The sequence below is a fragment of the Taudactylus pleione genome, unplaced genomic scaffold, assembly GCF_031769625.1.
Source record: "Taudactylus pleione unplaced genomic scaffold, aTauple2 ptg000021l, whole genome shotgun sequence".
NCBI classification, from domain to species: domain Eukaryota; kingdom Metazoa; phylum Chordata; class Amphibia; order Anura; family Myobatrachidae; genus Taudactylus; species Taudactylus pleione.
The window spans coordinates 1148709-1169179 of record NW_028284423.1 but is presented as its reverse complement, the minus strand read 5'-3'; the positions used below and the strand labels follow the sequence as shown (position 1 = coordinate 1169179).

The following is a 20471-nucleotide window of genomic DNA, read 5'->3' as shown; positions in this document are numbered from 1 at the left end:
GACCATGCGATTAATATACTTAGCCACTAGACAGCACCCAGCAGTGGAGAGGCTGACTGCAGGCAGCCTGTGTCACTGTGACACAGCTGCTCCGTGATTCTAAAGGGCGGCCGTCCGATGGCTTGTATGTGGCGACGTGACGTTGTGACATCATGACATCATGCCGCAAGGTCGCTGGTTGCAGGCACAAACAGGGCTGGAGGGAGGAGAATGACAGCTGTAGCCCGCCTTTGAGAAGGATCAAGACCGCCAGTCCGGACCGCCAGTGGGGCGGAGGGGGAGCATTGCAGCCAGGTAGGCCCTTTAATTATGCCGGGCAAATTGAGGAGGGGAAGTAGCCGCAGGGCGCATGCAGTCTTCAACTGCTCTCTTCATGCCTGGCGCCGGGGGACAGGTAAAGGATGCATATATATATAAGAAAAGTATTGGAGCCGGCAGCAGGTCCTAGCCGCAGCCTGCTGCTCACAACCCCACTGTGCCGGCCCCAAGGAGCACAGCCTGCGCTGTGCAGGTTTGGTGACCTTATCCATTAAACAGCCTGCTTCAGACCAGTGTAGTCGATTGCTGCACTTGTGAGAGGTTTTCCGGGAGGTTGGAGAGAAGCCCTCAGCAGGTAACACCTTGGAGCGGGGAGCCCGTAAACTGTAAGGAGTGAGTGCAGACATTTCTGCTGATCTTAGAGCTTCTACGGTGGCCAGTGCATGATATGGAGGATCCTTTATTCTGACAGCTGAGTAGCTGCCTGCAGCATTAGCCAAGCCTGGCAGCTTCCTGCTACTAACACTGTATTATTACCCGACTCTCCCCACGCATCAGTCAGGGTGGCAGTATGGCTTATTGGGGCTGTTAGCACATAATGGCATCTGTATCACTGACTCTTGGAATCATACAAGAGGACTGTATGCTTGTATGTAAGTAAGGAGGACTGTATGTATGTATGACTTATGTAAGTAAGGAGGACTGTATGTATGTATGTATGACTTATGTAAGTAAGGAGGACTGTATGTATGTATATATGTAGGACTGTATGTATGTGTGTAAGGAGGACTGTATGTATGACTTATGCAAGTAAGGAGTACTGTATGTATGTATGACTTACGTAAGTAAGGAGGACTGTATGTATGACTTATGTAAGTAAGGAGGACTGTATTTATGTATGACTTATGTAAGTAAGGAGGACTGTATGTATGTATGACTTATGTAAGTAAGGAGGACTGTATGTATGTATGACTTATGTAAGTAAGGAGGACCGTATGTATGTATGACTTAGGTAAGTGAGGAGGACCGTATGTATGTATGACTTATGTAAGTAAGGAGGACCGTATGTATATATGTAGGACTGTATGTATGTATGTATGTGTGTAAGGAGGACTGTATGTATGACTTATGTAAGTAAGGAGGACTGAATGTATGACTTATGTAAGTAAGGAGGACTGTATGTATGTATGACTTATGTAAGTAAAGGGGACTGTATGTATGACTTATGTAAGTAAGGAGGACTGTATGAATGTCACCTACAGCTATACGAGCGGCCAGGAGGCCGCTCTAAAAATGAAGAACGGCGGCCCTGATTCAGAGCGAGCTCTCTGTCAGAGCGTCCGGCTCTGAATCAGGGCCTGTGTGTGTGTGACAATGTCTGACTGCTGTGTGTGTGTATATGAGACAATTGATGACTGCTGTGAGTATGCAAGACAACATCTGACTGGTGTGTGTGACAATGGGTGACTTCTATACACCTTCTTAGTAGCCATATCTATCCTTAGTAAAAAAACAAACAAAAGGGGGGAGCTGCTTTTTGTAATAATTGCTGTGCGCATGCACGCCACATCTATACACTGGAGAGGGGGTCTGGGGGCATGCCCAGTAGCTGCTGGAGTGCTGGGTATGCATCCAGGGTGACAAAAATGGGGTTTGGCTCATGGGTATGGCTTTTTCCATGAGACCACGGCCCCTTAATTTTTTCTGGCATGGGCAACAATATGCCCGGGGGCGCCAAAAAATATATTTGCGTAACAAAAAATTTGGGCTAGGGCCGGCCCTGGCAGGGGGGGGGGATTGGAGTTTACTGCACAGTGGGTTGGGGGGTATGGTTGGAGCTGACTGCACAGGGCTGTGGGGGATTGGAGCTGACTGCACAGGGGGCTGGTGGGGAAGTTGGAGCTGACTGCAAAGGCTGGGGGGGGTTGGAGTTAACACAGGGCTGTGGAATGACGCTGATGCACACTGTGGCTGGGGGAATGGGGTAGAGAGACACACACTGGGGCTGGGGGATTGGGGCTGAGAGATGCACACTGGGGCTGGGGGAATGAGGCTGAGAGATGCACTGGAACAGAGAGACGCACACTGGGGCTGAGAGACGCACACTGGTGATGGAGAAATGGGGCTTAGAGACACACTGGGGCAGAGATACACACACTGGGGTTGTGGCCTGGAGATAGAGAGACATGAAGGCCTGGAGATAAAGAGACACCGAGAGCCTGGAGAACCACAGAGGGGCCTGGGGATGGAGACATTGGTGGTCTGGAGTAACAGAGGGGAGCCTGGCGAGACACAGAAGTTTGATAAGGGAAATTCACATTTTTCCTGCACAAAAGCTTCTGTTACTACAGGATATATTATCTGGTTATGATGATGACATGGGTTATATTTCTACCTAAACAAGCATTTTCCAGACAATGTGATCTCCTACATGAATAGTGAATACCGGCTGAAGACGCTGCCCAGTGAGGCTCAAATTCCTCAGAGGTTCCCCATTGCAAAGAAACCACCTTATAGGTAAGAAAAGACTTTCAAACTGACTGGTGACAGGAGCCGGGTACTGCACTGTAGCATTAAATGCAGCACTCGGCTCCTGACAGTGTGAGGGAGCCGGCACTGCACATTGCTCACCCGTACTTCTTCCACACACCAGACCAGTGGGGTTCGGGCTGCGAGGCCACGCCCCCTTTTTGGCGGCTCACAACATACCTCCCTGCACCCGTTGACACCATGGGGAAGGATACAACTGGTGTTATTTTTCCAATATCTGACATGGTGCTAAAACTGGGACCTCCCATTACCAGATCTTTAGTTTCGGCTATGGACATGGCAGCTGTGAGGAAAAGGGACTTGGAGAGGACTCTGCTAGAGGAAAAGCATGCCTGCCATGAGGAAAAGACCCAGGAGTCACACCGGCAGAGAGTGAGACAGCCCCATTGAGCAAGACCCTGAGAGGACCCCTAATCACATGCCTGGAGGAGCTCTGTGACTGGAGCCCGGGAGGAAAGAACCCAAGCCTGACAGGTGGAGTGAAGACAGCATCACAGTAATCCACAGACTTCAGGATTCCTGGCATTAGGATCCTGTATGGAAGCACAGCCATTGCGATGATTTACATTCCGGGCAGTGCAAGTGATAAGGGACGAGCTAAGGAGTTGCAGTGGTGAGATACCCTAATTTTAATAATGTCTGCAGCGCTGGTGGGCTGTCCTGGGGGGTGGGGAAGAAAATACTGTAGTAGTTGCCACCAGTGAGTTAGGGATAGGAGCTGATCTGGGGTATTCCCAGTAGTAGGGTATCTCTTTTAGGCTGGATGCAATGTGTAGGGCGGTATGGAGGTATTTACTCTGTTGGCCAGGTCATAGGTACTGTTAGGGGTCATTTTTGGGGCGAAGATGGTTAGCAGTATGTTTAAAGTTGATGCAATAGAAAATGTATTCTATGCTAAACGCTGGATATTGCTGATTTCAATGTGCTTGCAACTGCTATGCTTAAATTCTGCAAATTAATTTTTTGGAATTGGAGTACTGTTGATTCTATTATGCTATTTTGGGGTGCTCTCACCTTTGTAGGCTACTGGTTTGTGCTAAAGTATAATGCTGAATTACCATGGCGTTGCCTTCAGATTGATTGCAGTTGCTGTTTAGAGTAAATTGCACATGAATGTGAGTGTTTTCCATTGTATCTTCATGTTATGTTTCAAAGTAGTGCTAACTATTTCAGCAAAAGCAAGTAAATGTTTTATATTTAAATGCTTCACTCTTAGGCCCTCATTCAGAGGCGGTCGCAAGAAGCGATCGCTCTCTCTGAATGAGGGTGGCCGCTTCCTTTTTTTTTAGTGCGGCCTCCTGTTCTCTAGCTAAGCTGTGGGTTACCACCCACAGCTTAGCGACCAACCAGGTAGAACACCATCGCGATCATCGGGGCTTGCGACGAGACCCTAAGGTTGGGTCTCGGCAACCGCAAGCCCCAGGGAGCAGGAAACTCTGATGATGTCCTTAAGGAACGCCTCCATTTTGGAAACCAACCCCCCGGCCCGCCTACAAAATGGGGCGATCTGTCGATCAACATCGACAGCTGCCCCTTTTGTAGAGCGCTCCGGAGCGAGAGAATTTCTCTCTTGCTCCGGGGCTTGCGCACGTGCAGTGCGGCCGCTGTGCATGCGCAGGGCTAACCATCGACCCGGTTGCGACCAGGTCTGAATGAGACCCTTAGTGTTATGCGGTTATTCATTGTGATGAGTTCAAGCGAATATTAAGGAATAATTATCATAAATATATGATTAGTCTAATGGGTTGTACAGAAGAGTATGCAAACACCTATTCTCTATTGCACTCTTATGCTGGACTGGGCCACAAACTGTATGCTAAATCTCTATTTGTCTTTACTAAATGCTGGACTGTGCCTAAAGCTAAAGTCACAAACTATATGCTAGTTTCTATTAATTTCTTTTTAATGCTGGACTGTGCTTAAAGCTTAGGCCAAGAACTGCATGCTAATCTTTCTTCGTTTCTCCTTAATGCTGGACTGTGCTTAAAGCTAAAGGAGCCAACTGCATGAACCCTGTTCTTTTCCTCTAATCCTGGACTGGGGATGCAGTCAGGAAGCCAATGTTCGAAATGCTGACAGCCGGCTTCCCGACTGTCTTATCCTGGCAAGGTACTATTGACAGGCGTCGAAATCCCGACGCCTGTCATTAGACATACGGCGGGAGTCGATGCCCGGCATACCGAACGAAGGTAAGCCGGGCGCCGGGTGCGGACAGCCGCGGGTGGGGAGGGTTAGGTTTTAGGGCTCCCCAGGGGGACTTAGGGTTAGGCACCCCCCGGGAGGGTTAGGTTTAGGCTAGGGGATGGGAGGCTTAGGGTTAGGCACCCCCGGGTGGAGGTTAGGGTTAGGCCCCCCCGGGAGACTTAGGTTTAGGCTGCGGGGAAGGGGGGGGTTAGGTTTAGGCACTTAGAGGGGGGTTAGGCACTAGAGGGTGAGGTTAGGGATAGGCATCCCTAAAGGAGGGTTATGGTAGGGAATTAGGTTAGCGGTACTTACCTTAATTAGCGGTCGGGATCTTAACCCCTGCTGGGCTTCCGCTGTCGGGATTAGAACCGCCGGCCATGCGCCCGGCGGTATTACATACTGATCCCCTGGACTGACTTTGCTCAAAACTAAAGCCGCAGACCTGTAGGCAATACCTTGTTTTCACTGTTAGGCTGTACTGTGTTTTTATTTTTATACTACACGAAGTGTAATTGTTTTTCTGAAGCAAGTTGTTTTAGGAGATGTTTATTGTGGTGCAGGAGTTGAACTAAGTTTTTTTAAAGGAAAGCTGAGATAATGTACTAATGTACCATTGTTATCTGCCAATTGTTTCTTACATAATAAAATAGTGTAGTACCCTTATAAAATGTCTGTCATTGTGTCTGCTTGCCCCTCTGATCAAATTCGAACTTGGGGCCTGATGCAGACCCGCATGCATGGCGCTCGCAATCGGGTTGATGGTCAGGCAGTGCGCACGTGCGTCATGTGCACTGCGAATGCGCGATCCCCGGAGCGAGTGAGAACTTCACTCGCTCGGGGCTCGCAGCAAAATGGGGCGGCTGTTGTTGATTGACAGGTCGCTCTGTTTTGTAGGCGGGTCGGGGGGTGGCTGCACAAACGGAGGCATTCCTGAAGGAACGCCTGCAGTTTGTGGGCGGCCCCACTGACATCACACGTGATGTCTAGTAGTGAACTTTCTGCTCTATTAGAGCAGGAAGTTCACTGGGGCTTGCGGTGGATGAGACCCTACCACAAGGGTCTCGTCGCAAGCCCGATGGTCGCGATAATCACGACCATCGCCAGGCCACCCGCACAAGCTGTGGGTGGTCACCCACAGCTATGCGAGCAGCCTGGAGGCGTATTTTTTTTTTTTTAAATCCTTCCTGATTCAGAGCGAGCGCTCGCAAATTGCGAGTGCCTCTGAATGAGGACCTTTGGTCCCTAGTAATAATGTGACATTACAGATCTAAAAACAACACCTGCATCCTTTACATACCTTATCAGATCCACTGCTACCGAGGACTCAACATGGATCACTTCTGCATCCATCTCTGAATGAGGCCCTAAGTTCCATACCACAGATTTTAGCTTGCGGAAAGCATCATTTATACAGTTATCAACCATTACTGCTTAGGGCGTTGCAACTTGGCTAATTTTATTTGGTTATAACAGTAGCCTGCTATAACCTTCACAATGATATTCATTATACCTGTATACAATGCAGTTATGTAGTTTTTATTGATTTCCTTAACATAATAAATAATAGTTGCACACCTTTCAATATTTAAACTAACATTTTATAGCACTTTATGACAATGGCAATTATTCACACATTTTAAACATTGTATTTGATCATCACTGACGCCAGCTAGAATTGCCAGGGAACATATTTAGTTGGGTAAATTATATTTATAATATCACAGATAGCTCAGCCTTGTATTCAGTGCATGAACAGAGTAACTTTCCCACAATTATTATTGTCCCTGGCTACAGTATTTATTTCAAAAGAACAATCAAATAAATGTGGTGACTGTTTCCCACTTGAAGCCTTTCACAGAATAAAGGAAACTCTGGGCCTGATTCAGCAAGGACCGCAATTGCACAGCTGCACACAGGCTATAGATATATGATGTATGCACGCAGGTAGCTTTGCAATTGCGATCCTTGCAATTATGGTAATGCAGCAGAAGGCATAACGCCTCCTGCTGCATTATGTATCCGAGCTGCGTTGTCCAACACAACATCGGATACTCTCGGACCATTGGACGGCTGCGAGACCCATGGGGTCCCACAGCCGGCCACCGCAGATTAGAGTAAGAGGCAAGAAATCTCTGTCAGCCGACGGAGATCCTGGCCTCTTCTATCCCCTCAACGGTGGCGACACGCTGCCGTTTCAGGAAACCGAGGGCATCGCCACCCCCTCCCCACCCCCAAACAGCAGCAGACTGTCAATCACTGACAGTCTGCTGCCAGTCTCCGTGCAGCCTCGCAGACCCGTTCTGCACATGTGCAGAATGGGTCTGGTGTCTGCGCAGATTCCTGAACATTGGGAATCTGCATTCAGCAGTACAATCACGTGCACTGCTGAATTAGGCCCTCTGTCCCCATAAAACATCCATATTTTTTTTTTTCATGAGCTCATGTTCATCTGTTTTATAGAATGTATTAAATGTAATAACAAAAGTAACTTACTAGGGTCTCCTGGTAACTTCATGAAGTTTACTCCATGTTGTCCCAGAATGCTGTCTGAGTTTTTCTTTTCTACAGCATCTCTCTCTATCCTCTCTCTGGACCTGTTTTTGTGCCTATAGTATTATTACCATCAATAAGTTTAATTTCCAGTCATCTCCAGTCAATTTTGACCACCTCACAGCACCTAAAATCACGAGGGAGGGACTTACAGTACATGCAATCCAAAACATGCAAGATTCGTTTTTTAAATCCAAATTCCGATTTGTGAAAAGACCATAGTCGGGACTTTACTCAGAACTCCAAGGTGATTCCAAACTGGGACTCGGTTCGACTCGGAACTCTAATGTTCGGGTGTGTTCGTTTTTCTCAGAAATAAATCACTCGTCTACAGTTTGTTTGAGGATATATAGTATGATGTACAACCATACTCACTGTGATAGACACTGGTTGTCGATGGAGCAGAGCTTGGGTGGAGCAGGTGGTGATACAGCTCACCAACTGGTGAGAGTGTAACTCACCAGCCGGTGAGTGGATGCTGTAAGCGGTTAGTGGTGCAGGGTGCTGGAACAGCGGTAATCACAGGTATGATGCCAGGTCTTTCTAGAGCTAAGTGGTAGATGCCCATCTTCCACTGTAGCACTCATACACAGTGACAAGATGACACCACATAGGGCACAATTAACTTTGGTGGCCATATTGGAACAAGGAATGAAGCCTCCCTGGAGGAACAAATTGAGTCTGTGCAGTAGTGCACTCAACTATCAACACCCTCCTCCTCCTCCCCCCCCAAACTAGAAGCTTCTATATGTTATACATTCAATATCAGCTTCTCATCATAAATACCTGTATGATGATAACAGGACCAAGGATATACCTAATTTATTCAATGATCCTGGGATACCTAATTGATTCAATGATCTTGGGAAACAAACATGATATAACCCAATGTTGTCTACATATGCCTGCTTTACTTGCAAAATTTGTGGTGTCAATCATCATTTAGCAAGAGCAGATCTTAGCTGTAACTTATAAAGAGTTGTTACAATGTTGCAGAAACTACTGGTGAATACAGTCATGCACTACATTGTATAAGATACGTATATAATTGGAACAAATTCTGCTTTTATGGTGGGTCTTTGGCTGTAAAAAATGTAGATAAATCTGTTTAAATTGCTCATTTTTGTGTCTAGATTAACCAAATGTTGAACAATTAGCAGCTCTCAGTTTATGCTGGAATCTGTGTGCTCTAATCAAACTGTTGAATGATGATGTAACAATATTGAGATTATTTCAATTTGGAAGAAGGCTCTGACCATTGTGGTCACATATTTTTGTTTGAGACAGAAACTCATGTATCAGTGCATGTCCCTTTAGCTATTTATGCTCTCACTATTAAAATAAGGAATCTGTATATTTTCACCTTAGCAAAACATGCAATTTGCATTTAATGATGTGATAATCACGTTTATTTAATACTATTTTTATTAAAACATTTCAGTACACCTAAAATGTTGCTTTTTTAAGGGTAACTGATTAAAAGAAATGTTTTAAATTTCATTATATTTACTAAAAAGAGTGCCCCAAAAAAAGTTTTTTTGTCTTTTTGCCTTCTGCAAAATAGTATAATACTCAGTTTGACATTTTCTCTTTTAGTTGTAAGGCCCCCGAGCCTACTAAATCAAGGCCATGTACTCTGCCCCAGTGATTAACAATGCCACTTTAGGCTGCTTCCTACTTGCCCAACTTATCAATGTGCCTGCCAGAAAGATCAGATATCCTGTATAGGCCTTGTGGTCATCTTCCTCCATCCCCCAGTCAGCATGACAGAATAATCCAAATGTGTGTAATTAGTCCAGGGGGAATTCCCCTTGTGTGTGTATGTCTGGAGGAATCATGAATATCATGGATATAAAAGTAAGTCAGATTTATTCATACAAACAGGGAACAATGCAGGACATAACAGGTGGGAAACACAGGAACAATACAAAGGGTAATAATGAATTAACCTACTGTAGGAAAGTAAACTGCTGAGCTGAAGGCATAGTCAAAGGCACTTGGAAATGCATATGGGATGTTCTGCAGACAGAAACAGGGCACTTTCTAATACTGGTAAAATCAAGTATTAGAACAAACAGCAGTATACAGATTATAGCCAGGAGTTTTATAACTGAGTAGACTGTACTGGCAATGTGAGTTATCTTAAGAGTCTTTGAAGCAATTACTGAACAGACTATACAGGCAATATGGGTAGCTTTAGAGTCCTTGTAATAACTAAACAGACTGTACAGGCAATGCGGGTACAGTAGCTTAAGAGTCCATGAAGCAATAACTGAACAGACTGTAGCTTGTACACAGATAGTGGAGATTACAGGTAATACCTGAGGAGCTGGACCAAGATGTACCAAGGTAAGTAGACTGAATGGAAGTGTAGGGAACAGTACTCGCAGGATAAATGCTGGAAGTAGTCTAGGAAACTGGATCAAATGAAAAAACTGATTGCAGTATGCAGCCGGTGTGATTCCAAAGAAGTAGGGTTTAGTCCAAATAAATAGGAACAAGCTTGCATGTAAGAAACTGAGCAGGATATAAGGCACACAGTTTTGGGGTACTTGTATGCACACAACAGGATAATTGATGGTTGAAGTACACAATGTTGAAGACAGTATAGCAGATATTGTAAGCATAGACAATACAAGACACTGGGATAAACACTGCAGGTTTACCAGAAGTCCGCAGACTAAGCAGAAGGAACTTTGAGTAAGTAATGCAGAGTTTCCAAACATCTGAAGACTTATAGCAGAAAGTATTTCAAATAATAACAGAATTTTTATTATTTAGTATTAGCCCAGGTTGCAGAATCACAGAAGGCCATGGGACTAAACAGGTCATATCTATAATGGATGCAGGGTGTGCAGTGCACACGGGCTCCAGGGTCCAGGGGCCCCCACACCGCATACCCTGCACCCATATTTAGTTACACTTAGCTTTCTGCAGTCTCCAAATTGCTGCTCTGGAGTGCTGTGCTCTTCTAGGCTTGCCCATAGCAATTCATCTACATACTGTATATGAATGTGAAAAGGATCTACATTATGTGTTTTTGGTAAAGAAAGTGATCCGTCTTTGATCGTTCAACCCATTTCTTGAAATACAGCATCTAATTTAATATACCAGCACTGACCACTGTGCTTAGACCATATAATGCCCTTTAAAAGAGGCAGACTTTGCCTTCTTTAAACATTATTTCACTATAGTGCTCTGGCGGCTCCATATATATTTCTTCAGTTCACCATTTAGGAAATATCAAAGTCCAGCTGTTACAGAACAGAACAGAACATGTTATTAAGGCTGATATAACCATAACTGGTCGTAAAGTACTGTATTTTGCCACCAGAGAATAAGTCTCACTGTAATCAATCCCTGGTTTTTGTAACCTTTTGCAACCAATTGGGCCTTGTAGCATGCAATGCTCCCATCTTACTTCACTTTTTTGCAGAACACCCATTTACTTTTGACAGTCTTGAGATCGCTTGGCCCTTGAACCATGATTTGGATTTGATACGTTTTTCGTTACTTGAATTCCATAATCTGTAGTCTTTGCTTTCATGGCATTATGCACTTTACTGATTTTGATCCAGTTTGCATCTTCTTTCTTTTAGTATTTGTATGTAGACAGTACTTCCAAAAGCTTTTTTGACCAAGCTTCAATAGGTGTTATGTCCATTAGGGCAAATGTAGCAAAACAATATTTTAGATAAACTGCTGTGGACACAGATTCCACCCAAAACTGTTATCTAGGCCTGCTTTGTCTAGGCATACATCTTGATTTATCCACTAGTATATGATTTGGTCTCTCATTTACACCCTTCTTCTCAGGAGTATAGGCAATGGTCAATTAGTGCTCTATTCCATATTTTCTTAAGAATAATTCCACCTTTTTGTTCAAGTATTCACCACTATTATCAGATCTCAGGACTTTGAGTCTGTGACCGCTTTGATTTTCTACAAGTTTTTTGTAATCTGCTAATTTTCTTTGCAACTTCAGATACATACTCTATTATAGAGGGGAAGACATCAGAAAACGATATTTTAACAGCACTGCAGGCAGTGTATAAAGATGGGGGTCTCATGAAAAGACTACATTTAAGACATGTATTGAACAATACCAAGTTATGTGAATGCACCAATATGAGTGATTCAATTTACAGAATGATGTCTGTTTCTCTGCAAATAATGTCTGTTGTAGCGCAAGCAGTGATCGCAAATATGCGTTATAGCATGTGTTTTACCAGGTATTGAGGATTGGGGTCTAACTTTTTCAGAATGGGTTGGCCCCTGAGGACACACTCTGCTGCATCCAATCCCTGGCTCCTTCATGACCCTGGCTTGGCCGCTGGCTATAAAAAGTGGGAGTGAAGTCAGACCAGACCTCATTGGCACCTTTACTGGATCATGCAGCAGCACTACAGGGATGTGAGGCTTTGTGATGGTGGCCCCTGCACCTGGAGTGAAGACAGCCTCCAGTAAGTGTAGTGGGTTTGGGCTTGGTGATGAGCGGGTGACTGGTGCTCAGGACTGACTCGGGGCATGTCTCAGCAGAGTGGCTGCACAATGGTGCCACCACATAGTGGATGCTGTTAAGACCCATGTGTAAAGCACCCAGAAAGTTTGGAGGGCTTTACATACTTCCCGACCCAGCAGCATTGAGTGACATTTGTGTCAGGCAGCCTAGCAGAGAATCAGATTGGCTGGCTATCATTACAGTGCGGCTGCAATACAGAGCTCAGTGTGGTGAGCAGTAAAGCTCCCAAGACTGCTCACCACACCAATGAACATAGTACTGCAGAGCCAACTGAGAGCTCCCCACAGCTGTGCACTTTAATGATAGGCAGCCAATTTGATATCACTGTTGCCGGGCCCTGGTGAGTAGGCATAGCTGTCCCCAACCAACTCCCTCCCACTGGTTGTGTATAAAATCTGTGTCTGCAGTTCTTTGACCTACCCCCCATATTCACCACCAGGTATATCTGTCAATGGCTAGGTTTTTTTATAAATAGATATATTTACTTGTCTTTCTCCTCCCCTCCCCATGTGTGCCTCTGCCCCAGCCCCATGTGTGTCTCTGCCTGCCCCCCATGTGTGCCTCTGCCCCAACCCCCATGTGTGTCTTTGCCTGTCATCATGTTTGCCTCTACCCATCCCCTATGTGTGCCTCTGTCCACCCACCATGTTTGCTTCTGCCTGCCCCTATTTTTCCCCCTGCCCACCCATCCCATATATGCCTCTGCCCACCCAACCTTTGTGAGCATCTGTCTGCTCCCCCTATCTGTGTGCCTCTGATTGGGGAGCACAACTTGTTTAATTTATACTGGGCCCCACAATTCTGATGTAACCCTGCCTGCACCCACTGTGCTGCATCCTTGTAGCCTGGCAGTGCTGGACTTTTCCAGGTGGCTCAGACTCAGCCCGATCCTGGCATGACCCAGAGACGGAAATGCATCGACACATAGCTGCATGACATCTCCCACTACAGTAATGCAGTGACACAGCAGGGCAGGCTGGAGTGGTGACTCGGGCTGCAGTGCAGTGAATTTGAATCAATTTTTCATTTATTTTCCTGTGTCGTCCAATGTGTTTTTTTTATCCTATCAGGGCCAATGTGTGTTTTCTTCATGTGTGGGTTAATGTGTTTGTTTGTTTTCCTACCAGGGCCATTGTCTTCTGCTATATGCTTCATGAGCTGTAACTGCTACATTGTTAGATTTACAGAAAACCTTTATTTAGATGGGACTCAGAAAAGGTCAGTTAGGACCCCAATTTTTTAAAGTGAGGGGTCCCTGGGACCCAGATTTTTTTTGGCTGAGTGCGATCACTGGTATGTAGATGATGAAGAGATTGCTACAGCAATGCTACAGAACTTGACACCAGAGTTTAACTTCCTAGTTGTGGAGTTGGAGGCAAACACAACAAAGTTAACCACAGACACAGTTAGAGCACTTCCTTTATACAGTACATGCAAATAAATAATCCTTATTTGCATTCCTAGAAGTGAAGATTTAAAAAAAAAAAAAAATTAATACAAGTATTTGGATGTACAGTACTTAAAATTGAAAATAGTTAATAAAAATGAGTTTACTTGCAATTTGCTATTAATTTACTACTTGGCCACAAATCGAAATACTAAGCATTTTATTTATGTTGGAAAATAATTGTATTTAAAGCATATTGAAGAAAATTATATACTACTTGTGTAACAATTCCACATATGAAGGCTTTGCAAAATTTTTTGATAATATGCCTGTTTTTAAAAAATATGGATCATAAAAGGGCACCTTCCCATTTAAATCTGACTATAACACCAGTTGTTTACATACATATAAACAAGGTTGGAACTATATGCATTTTATTTTGTGCACACAAACCGGCATTCATCTTTGCATCAGCCACTATGTGACCAAGGTAGCAAAGGCTATTTTAGCAGAATGGGTGTTACTGACATTGCAGTGGGTGAAATAAGTATAGGGCTCGGATGGTGAGGTATTGCCTGCACCGAGTGTTATCTCATATTAGCAGAAATCAGGCGCAGTGATTTCAAAACAGGGCTTCAATGTGTGTGGACTATGGATCACTCTTGCATGCTAAAAAGAGCATAGGTGATGTTGCACCTGAACAGGCAGTCTCTCCCTTTACAATTTGCAGGGCAATGTAGTGTTCAATCTATGTATGACACTTTCATAGGAACATAGCATTCTAGGATTCAATGCTTAAAAGATAAAGGTATTATCTTCCATGTGAGTTATTGCTTTATCAAGGTAACCTTGATATCTCACAGGTAAATTAATAAAAAGTAACAAAATGACTAATGCATATAGTGCACAGTATGGAACATATTGAAGCATTCACTCCTTAATAAGGAGACTAAATATTATAATTTTTTAATTTTCACTTGTTTTACAAAGTAAATTATTAATGACAAACAAATGAATTAATTAAAATATATAAAATTTCTTAACTTATAGCTATATATTCCAGCCATTATGATAACCAAAGTGTGACTAAAATAATTAAGAATATTAATCATTGTTAATAACTGTTAATAAAGCATTTGCAAAGAAAGTGTCAAAAATAGCATAAAAAACTATTTTATGCAGAAATCTATGAGTCCATAATTCATAAGAACATAGTGGAACATTATCTGAGAGGTGAATAGCCAGCATGTCCTACCCAATCATACATCTGTCAGTTACCTTAATTTGATAAGCACTTCAGATGATAAAACTTTAAAACATACTCTCTGAATAGAAGCACAGATGCTGGATTACAGTTTCCCATACGTAAACTTTAACTATACTACTTCTTTTTAGAGCACAATCTTATTGGATGATAGTGCACCATATTCTTACTCCTCCACAGCTATATCATCCATTAAGAAGGCAGCGCTGAAACCTAAAGGACTCTGTAATGGTGCAAAGGTTGTTCACAGCTGGTCTGTATAAGGAGTCTGCTTCTCCAGAAAAATAGAAATGTCAAAACGGAAGAAACGACAGTGCTTTTGAAGCTAGAAGAACTACATTTGTCACCACATAGGTATCAATATAATATTTGAATCAATAAAAAAAATGGAATAATAAATGTCACATAAATATATGTATAAATGAATATCATGTATTGGTAATGTTGATAGCCAAGTATGAACAAACTGATATTCTTAAGACTTGTAGTTGTTAAGTAGCATAAAGTTCAGCACGCTAAATAGCTCTATACAGTATATACGAGTACATGACTCTGGCACGGATCTAGAAAACCGTCTGTAATAGGCAGCTGTGAGGAATCGTCCTCTTGTCCTTCACTTGTCCTTTGTTTGTCAATCGAGTGGGAAAAACCTCAAACTGGCTAATGTATCAAACCTTGGATATTGATAAAAGTTATGCAAAGCAGTCAATCAGCTTCTGTCATTTCGAAGAATGTGCTATACTGTATATATGACAGTTAGAAGCTGATTTGCTGCTTTGGGCTACTTCTGCATTTTATCACTCTCCGAGGCTTGAAACATCTCCTCCAAATGGAGTCTGATGTAGTCAGATGTTAATGTTGAACTCTCAGAGGAAATTGCAGAGCACAATGAAACACGTCAGTCACTGCTGCTTGTTTGACATCACCACAGAATACTACTCTGCCACTACAGATCCCTGGAGGGTTTGTTCTACGGCTAGGCCACATTTGCATTCAGTTCATTTCATCGAGAATAATCAGAGCGGTTTTACCCATATTTCAGATTCAACCTTAGTGCCCAGTAGTGATTTCATCTGCTGATTCATTCTATCCATATTATTCAGTTGTAGCCTTAATTACTAATAATTTCACCATAATATTGGGGAATGTCCTTAAAGCAGCAATCCCACATATATGGCCTGTTCCTGAGTCGGACATAGCGGCGATCCGGACGAAGTGGAGCGATTATTTTCTACTGCACATGCGTCTCAGAGATGTTTTGAAAAAGTACTTAGTTTCCTCGGCGGTGACAGGTCGGTGGCTTAGTGGTCCAAATTAGAGTATCGTGAGTGTGTTGCGATAGTGCTATAGGTGTATCGCGTACACAAGCGCAGAATCATTCACATAGGAGGCCATATTCATATAGAGAATCTACACCTGCCATAGACGCACCAAAGCGGTATTTCAGCATATACGGATGCTGACAGTGGGCATCTCATCCTTGCACATCCAGACGCACAGATGTACACCATTGAAGGGCTTTGTAGCAACATTTGCATAAAGTTGCAGATGTGCGATCCAAAAACTACACAGACATGGACACTGCTGCGTCCGACTCAGAATCAGGCCCATAATGTTTGTTTTATGTGAAGCAAGTTAAGCAGCTTTTCGACATGTATCTTAGCTGTCCTCATATATATTTAGCTCCTTTTCAAAATCTCTTTGGAAGTTGCAAAATATGGCAGCCAGTCACACAGAGGTTCACAACTCACAGTATGTTATGTGAACGTAAATGGAGAGGGTATTTTATAGTTCACAGAGCAGGCAGAGCCTATCCGCTTATTATAGCTTGTGCCATGTGGCAGTAGTTGCCATGTTAGTCCATGACACTGTGCAGGTTTATGAATTAGTAATATAGCAGCCTAAAGAGACAAACCAAGGAAATGTGGTAAATGCCAAGAATATTCTTATAGTTTGCCACAGTGACTAATGTCTGTTTTAGAAACTTTGGTAAATCTACTCCATGGCCTCCTCAAAGCCTGTATTGAGGAGGTCTGGTTTGTGATGTTGGGCTGTGACCAGGGAGCTCCTCTGCATCTAAACTTTGGTAGATAGGGCCCCGTTTAGCAACAAGACATATGAGTCTATTTACTAAGCAGTGTTAGAAGACAGAGTGAAAGTGATAAGAAAGTGATAAGGTGCCAGCCAATCAGCTCCCAACTGTCATCTCACAGGCTGTGTTTGAAAAATGACAGTTGGGAGCTGAGTGTCTGGCACCTTATCACTTTCTTATCAGTTTTCACTCTGTCTCCTCACACCGCTTAGTAAATAGACCCCATATTCCCTTAAGCACTCGCTAGAGGGGTTATGACATCCTTTCATTATTTAACAAACAGCAGTAAAATAAGTTTACCACTGTTTACCACTGTACCGCCTACACCATCTATAGATGACAAGAAATATACGGTCCACATTGCCGGCAATGAGGACCCAGCAGCAGCCTTTCCGGCTGGGTGAAAGTGTCATGCGTATGTACACACTGGCCGCGCACAGCTCATCTTGAAGAAAGGGGTGGTACAGGACTGCAGCAGGGACGTAAATCAGATTGTCCTGATACCTCAGACCAGACATCAGCAAACCAAACCCAGCACATAGATGACCCACGGAGAGTCCCTGGGAGGTCAGGATCAACTGTATACATCTTACTATTAATAAACATCTTGAAAAAGGGTGTTTGGGGACAATGGTAGGTGTATGTGGATGTATATGGGGAGCTCAGCGTGGCATTTATTGTTAAGGTTGTTAAGGTTGGAGTGGCATTTGCCATGACATGTGTGAAGGTTGGTGTGGCATTGTATTTGTTTCTTTGTACATTTCAAATTGGCCTCCCATGCTGGCCACGCCCACTGTGCCGTAGCATAGGAATGTTTTAGCAGGGGTGTTTTAAGAGAGGAGGGGGCCCGTGTGCAGCCTCCGTTTGTGCCCCCTCCTCTCTAACGGCGGCTCAGCGGCACTGAGCGCTGTAGGATCTGGCTTCATGCCAGAATCTACAGCGCATGCGCGGGTCTCCAGGAAAATGGCGCCTGTGCCTACTTTCCCGGGGGACATCTTTTCTGCGCATGCGCAGATCACTGGGAAAATGGCCGCTGCCATTTTCCCAGTGAGTATTTGCTGCTCTACAGCACCGGTCCGGCACTGTGGAGCAGCACTTCGGGAATGGCGGTGAGGTAAGAATATTTACTTATGGGTGCAGGGTGTGCGGTGTTGGCCCCCCTGGACCCGGGGGCATGTGTGCCCCGCACACACTGCACCCATTATAGATACGCCCCTGTGCTTTAGGCGCCATGGCTCCATGCTACACCTGTGCTTTTGGCTAGCCCCTTAACCCTCTCCTTTGTGATCCCACAGGAAGCTCGAAACAGCTGGAAACCTTGTGCTATCATTTTTGGTTGGAAAGGAATTACTGTGGGAGGTTTACCCCTACTGAAAGGCCGTGTCCCTTAGTTTATATGAGAAACTGGTCATATTTCTAAGGGGGTAGCTTCAGATCCAGCCCCAGGTCTACTAGCACCCTGTGGGAGAATTTTTGGAGCACATACTGCCCCCAACTCAAAAATAAAACCACGCACATTGAGCGATTGTTTGCCATCGTGCATGCATATAAGCTGTACTGCGCATGTGCGGTGATCTCATTGCAATTACAGACGCACTGAGGAATCCATTGCAAAGTGAGTAACAGGCTGTCAGCATTTGGGGGTGGTGACGGGGGTTGGTCAGAAAAACGCAGGCGCGTCTGTCCATTTGAACGCAGTTTCATGAACGTGCATAAATTAGCCACTGCACTTGCATACGCAGCATGACAGGTCTCTGCGTGCAAGGAGACCCGCAGTGTCTGCGTCTGGTCAGACCTGCTGTAAATGCTGCAGAACTGCATGATGTAAGTTGATGGTACTGATGTTTACGCAGAAGAGCGACATTGGACAGATATGAGAAAGCAGCAGTGGGTGTCTTTATGCTGGCTGAGCCTTGGCAAGCATTATCATATTTTCGCTGCTGCTTTATATGTGAATTTGCAGCTGCGATCGGAATTGTGGTCGATACTGAATCAGGCCCAGTGTTAATTCAGAAATATGACATATGCTGCAGTCTAAAAACAATTTATACTTTTTGCTATACATACTTGTACATTCAGGCTTGGTTTAGGTGTAAGTATATGTGATGTACATTTGACCTTGTAGACCTGGCACATATGCTCCTAGTACAGAGTTGGACACATTTTACGATATGTATGTCATAACATATGGGTGCATATATGCTATTTTACATGAATTTTTATGGCACCAACTCAGCACAACTCAGTATCAGGTCTATGTCTGTAGATTGGTTTCATTTTCTGGACTTGGTGTTAAAAATAAGCCATCTAAACAGCTTTCTCAGAAGTGAGAGCTCCTGCTGTGTAGATGCAGATTTGCATATTATCATAAGAAATCCCTCTCAGTGAAGTGTCCTACTTAAATTAATAACCACTCCAAAATAGCTTATAGATAATATCCTTTTATTAAATAGGGCCAACATAATCCACAGTGCTTTACACTAAAGAGGATAAACTAAACATTATATGATACAGCAGTAATGCAGAGAATACATTAAAACAGAGGGTGAGATCTTGATAGGTGAAGAGATGCTGAAAGTGAAATTTAAGACACATTAATCAATAGCAGAACCTTAGAATAGGTGCCCAACACACGTTTATGTCTTATTATTACTCTAAGAACTCATTTACAAAACAGTGTTTATGTATCTTCTACTGTGTAAGTGAAGATACGTGTTTATTTGCAAGCTTTACTGAGGATTTTACTAAATTTTCAGTATGTAACCTTCATTATTTAGTTTGAATATTACTTCATTTAGACATGCTTGCAATTTTCTCAAGCTTTCCATTAATTACAGAAGAGTTCATTGCCCCTTTTGTAAAATGTTTATGCAAATGACAAAATAAGAGAAAACTGTTGTACATAAAGGAAAATCTCCAGTGCAGCAATTTTACTTTAGTAGATAATTAAAGAAGTTTTAAGACAGTAAAGCAATAATGAACTTGAAAAAAATTCCTTTCCATTAAATAAGAATATTTCTGACAATTTCTCGGAATAAATGTTACATCTCACACGGTATAAATTGCTGCGCTTTTTATGCACAAGACTGAGACAACAATCAGGCTGGACACAAGCAGAATAAATGGCTGTGGTATGATATGCTGACATTCATAATGTCAACCTGAGAATGTTGCAACCTAAGCTTAATGTCGACATTCTAAGAATGTCAGGATTTCACATGTCAACATTTCCAATGTTGATATTGTGAACATGAAGACATTCTGGGGATGTTGACATGCTGTCTGTAGACATACAGATATGTCCTGCAACATATTTGCTATAGCACGCCATTCTGGTTTCCCTGCCGCGGCATGTCAATACATGTTATGGCAGATATGCGCATTATGGCGTAGCGTACTGTATGCCACTAAAGACTACACGCCATGCAGTACACTGTTCAACCACTGGGTAGCGAATGCTTCATGGATGAAAACTACAGTACTGAATACAATATTGTATCAATGGACGGTGATCCGTGAGAGGCTGGCCAATCACGTTCAGGTAGTGTAAACGGTCACTCCTCAGATGCTTGAAATTATCACTTTGTGGCAAGACTAAACCGCTATAGACATTACTGTACATTGTATTCAATTAACCCTAGTGTGTATGTGTGTGTGCATGTGA

General features: G+C 43.6%; 1 long non-coding RNA gene across 1 annotated transcript; it reads left to right on the top strand.

The window, feature by feature from the left end:
- Nucleotides 1-572: 572 nt before the first annotated feature.
- On the top strand, nucleotides 573-15058 carry LOC148539674 (uncharacterized). The gene is made up of 3 exons (XR_015869868.1): nucleotides 573-613; nucleotides 11805-12005; nucleotides 14896-15058. It is a non-coding gene; the product is annotated as an uncharacterized LOC148539674 (long non-coding RNA).
- The last annotated feature ends 5413 nt before the right edge of the window (nucleotides 15059-20471 follow it).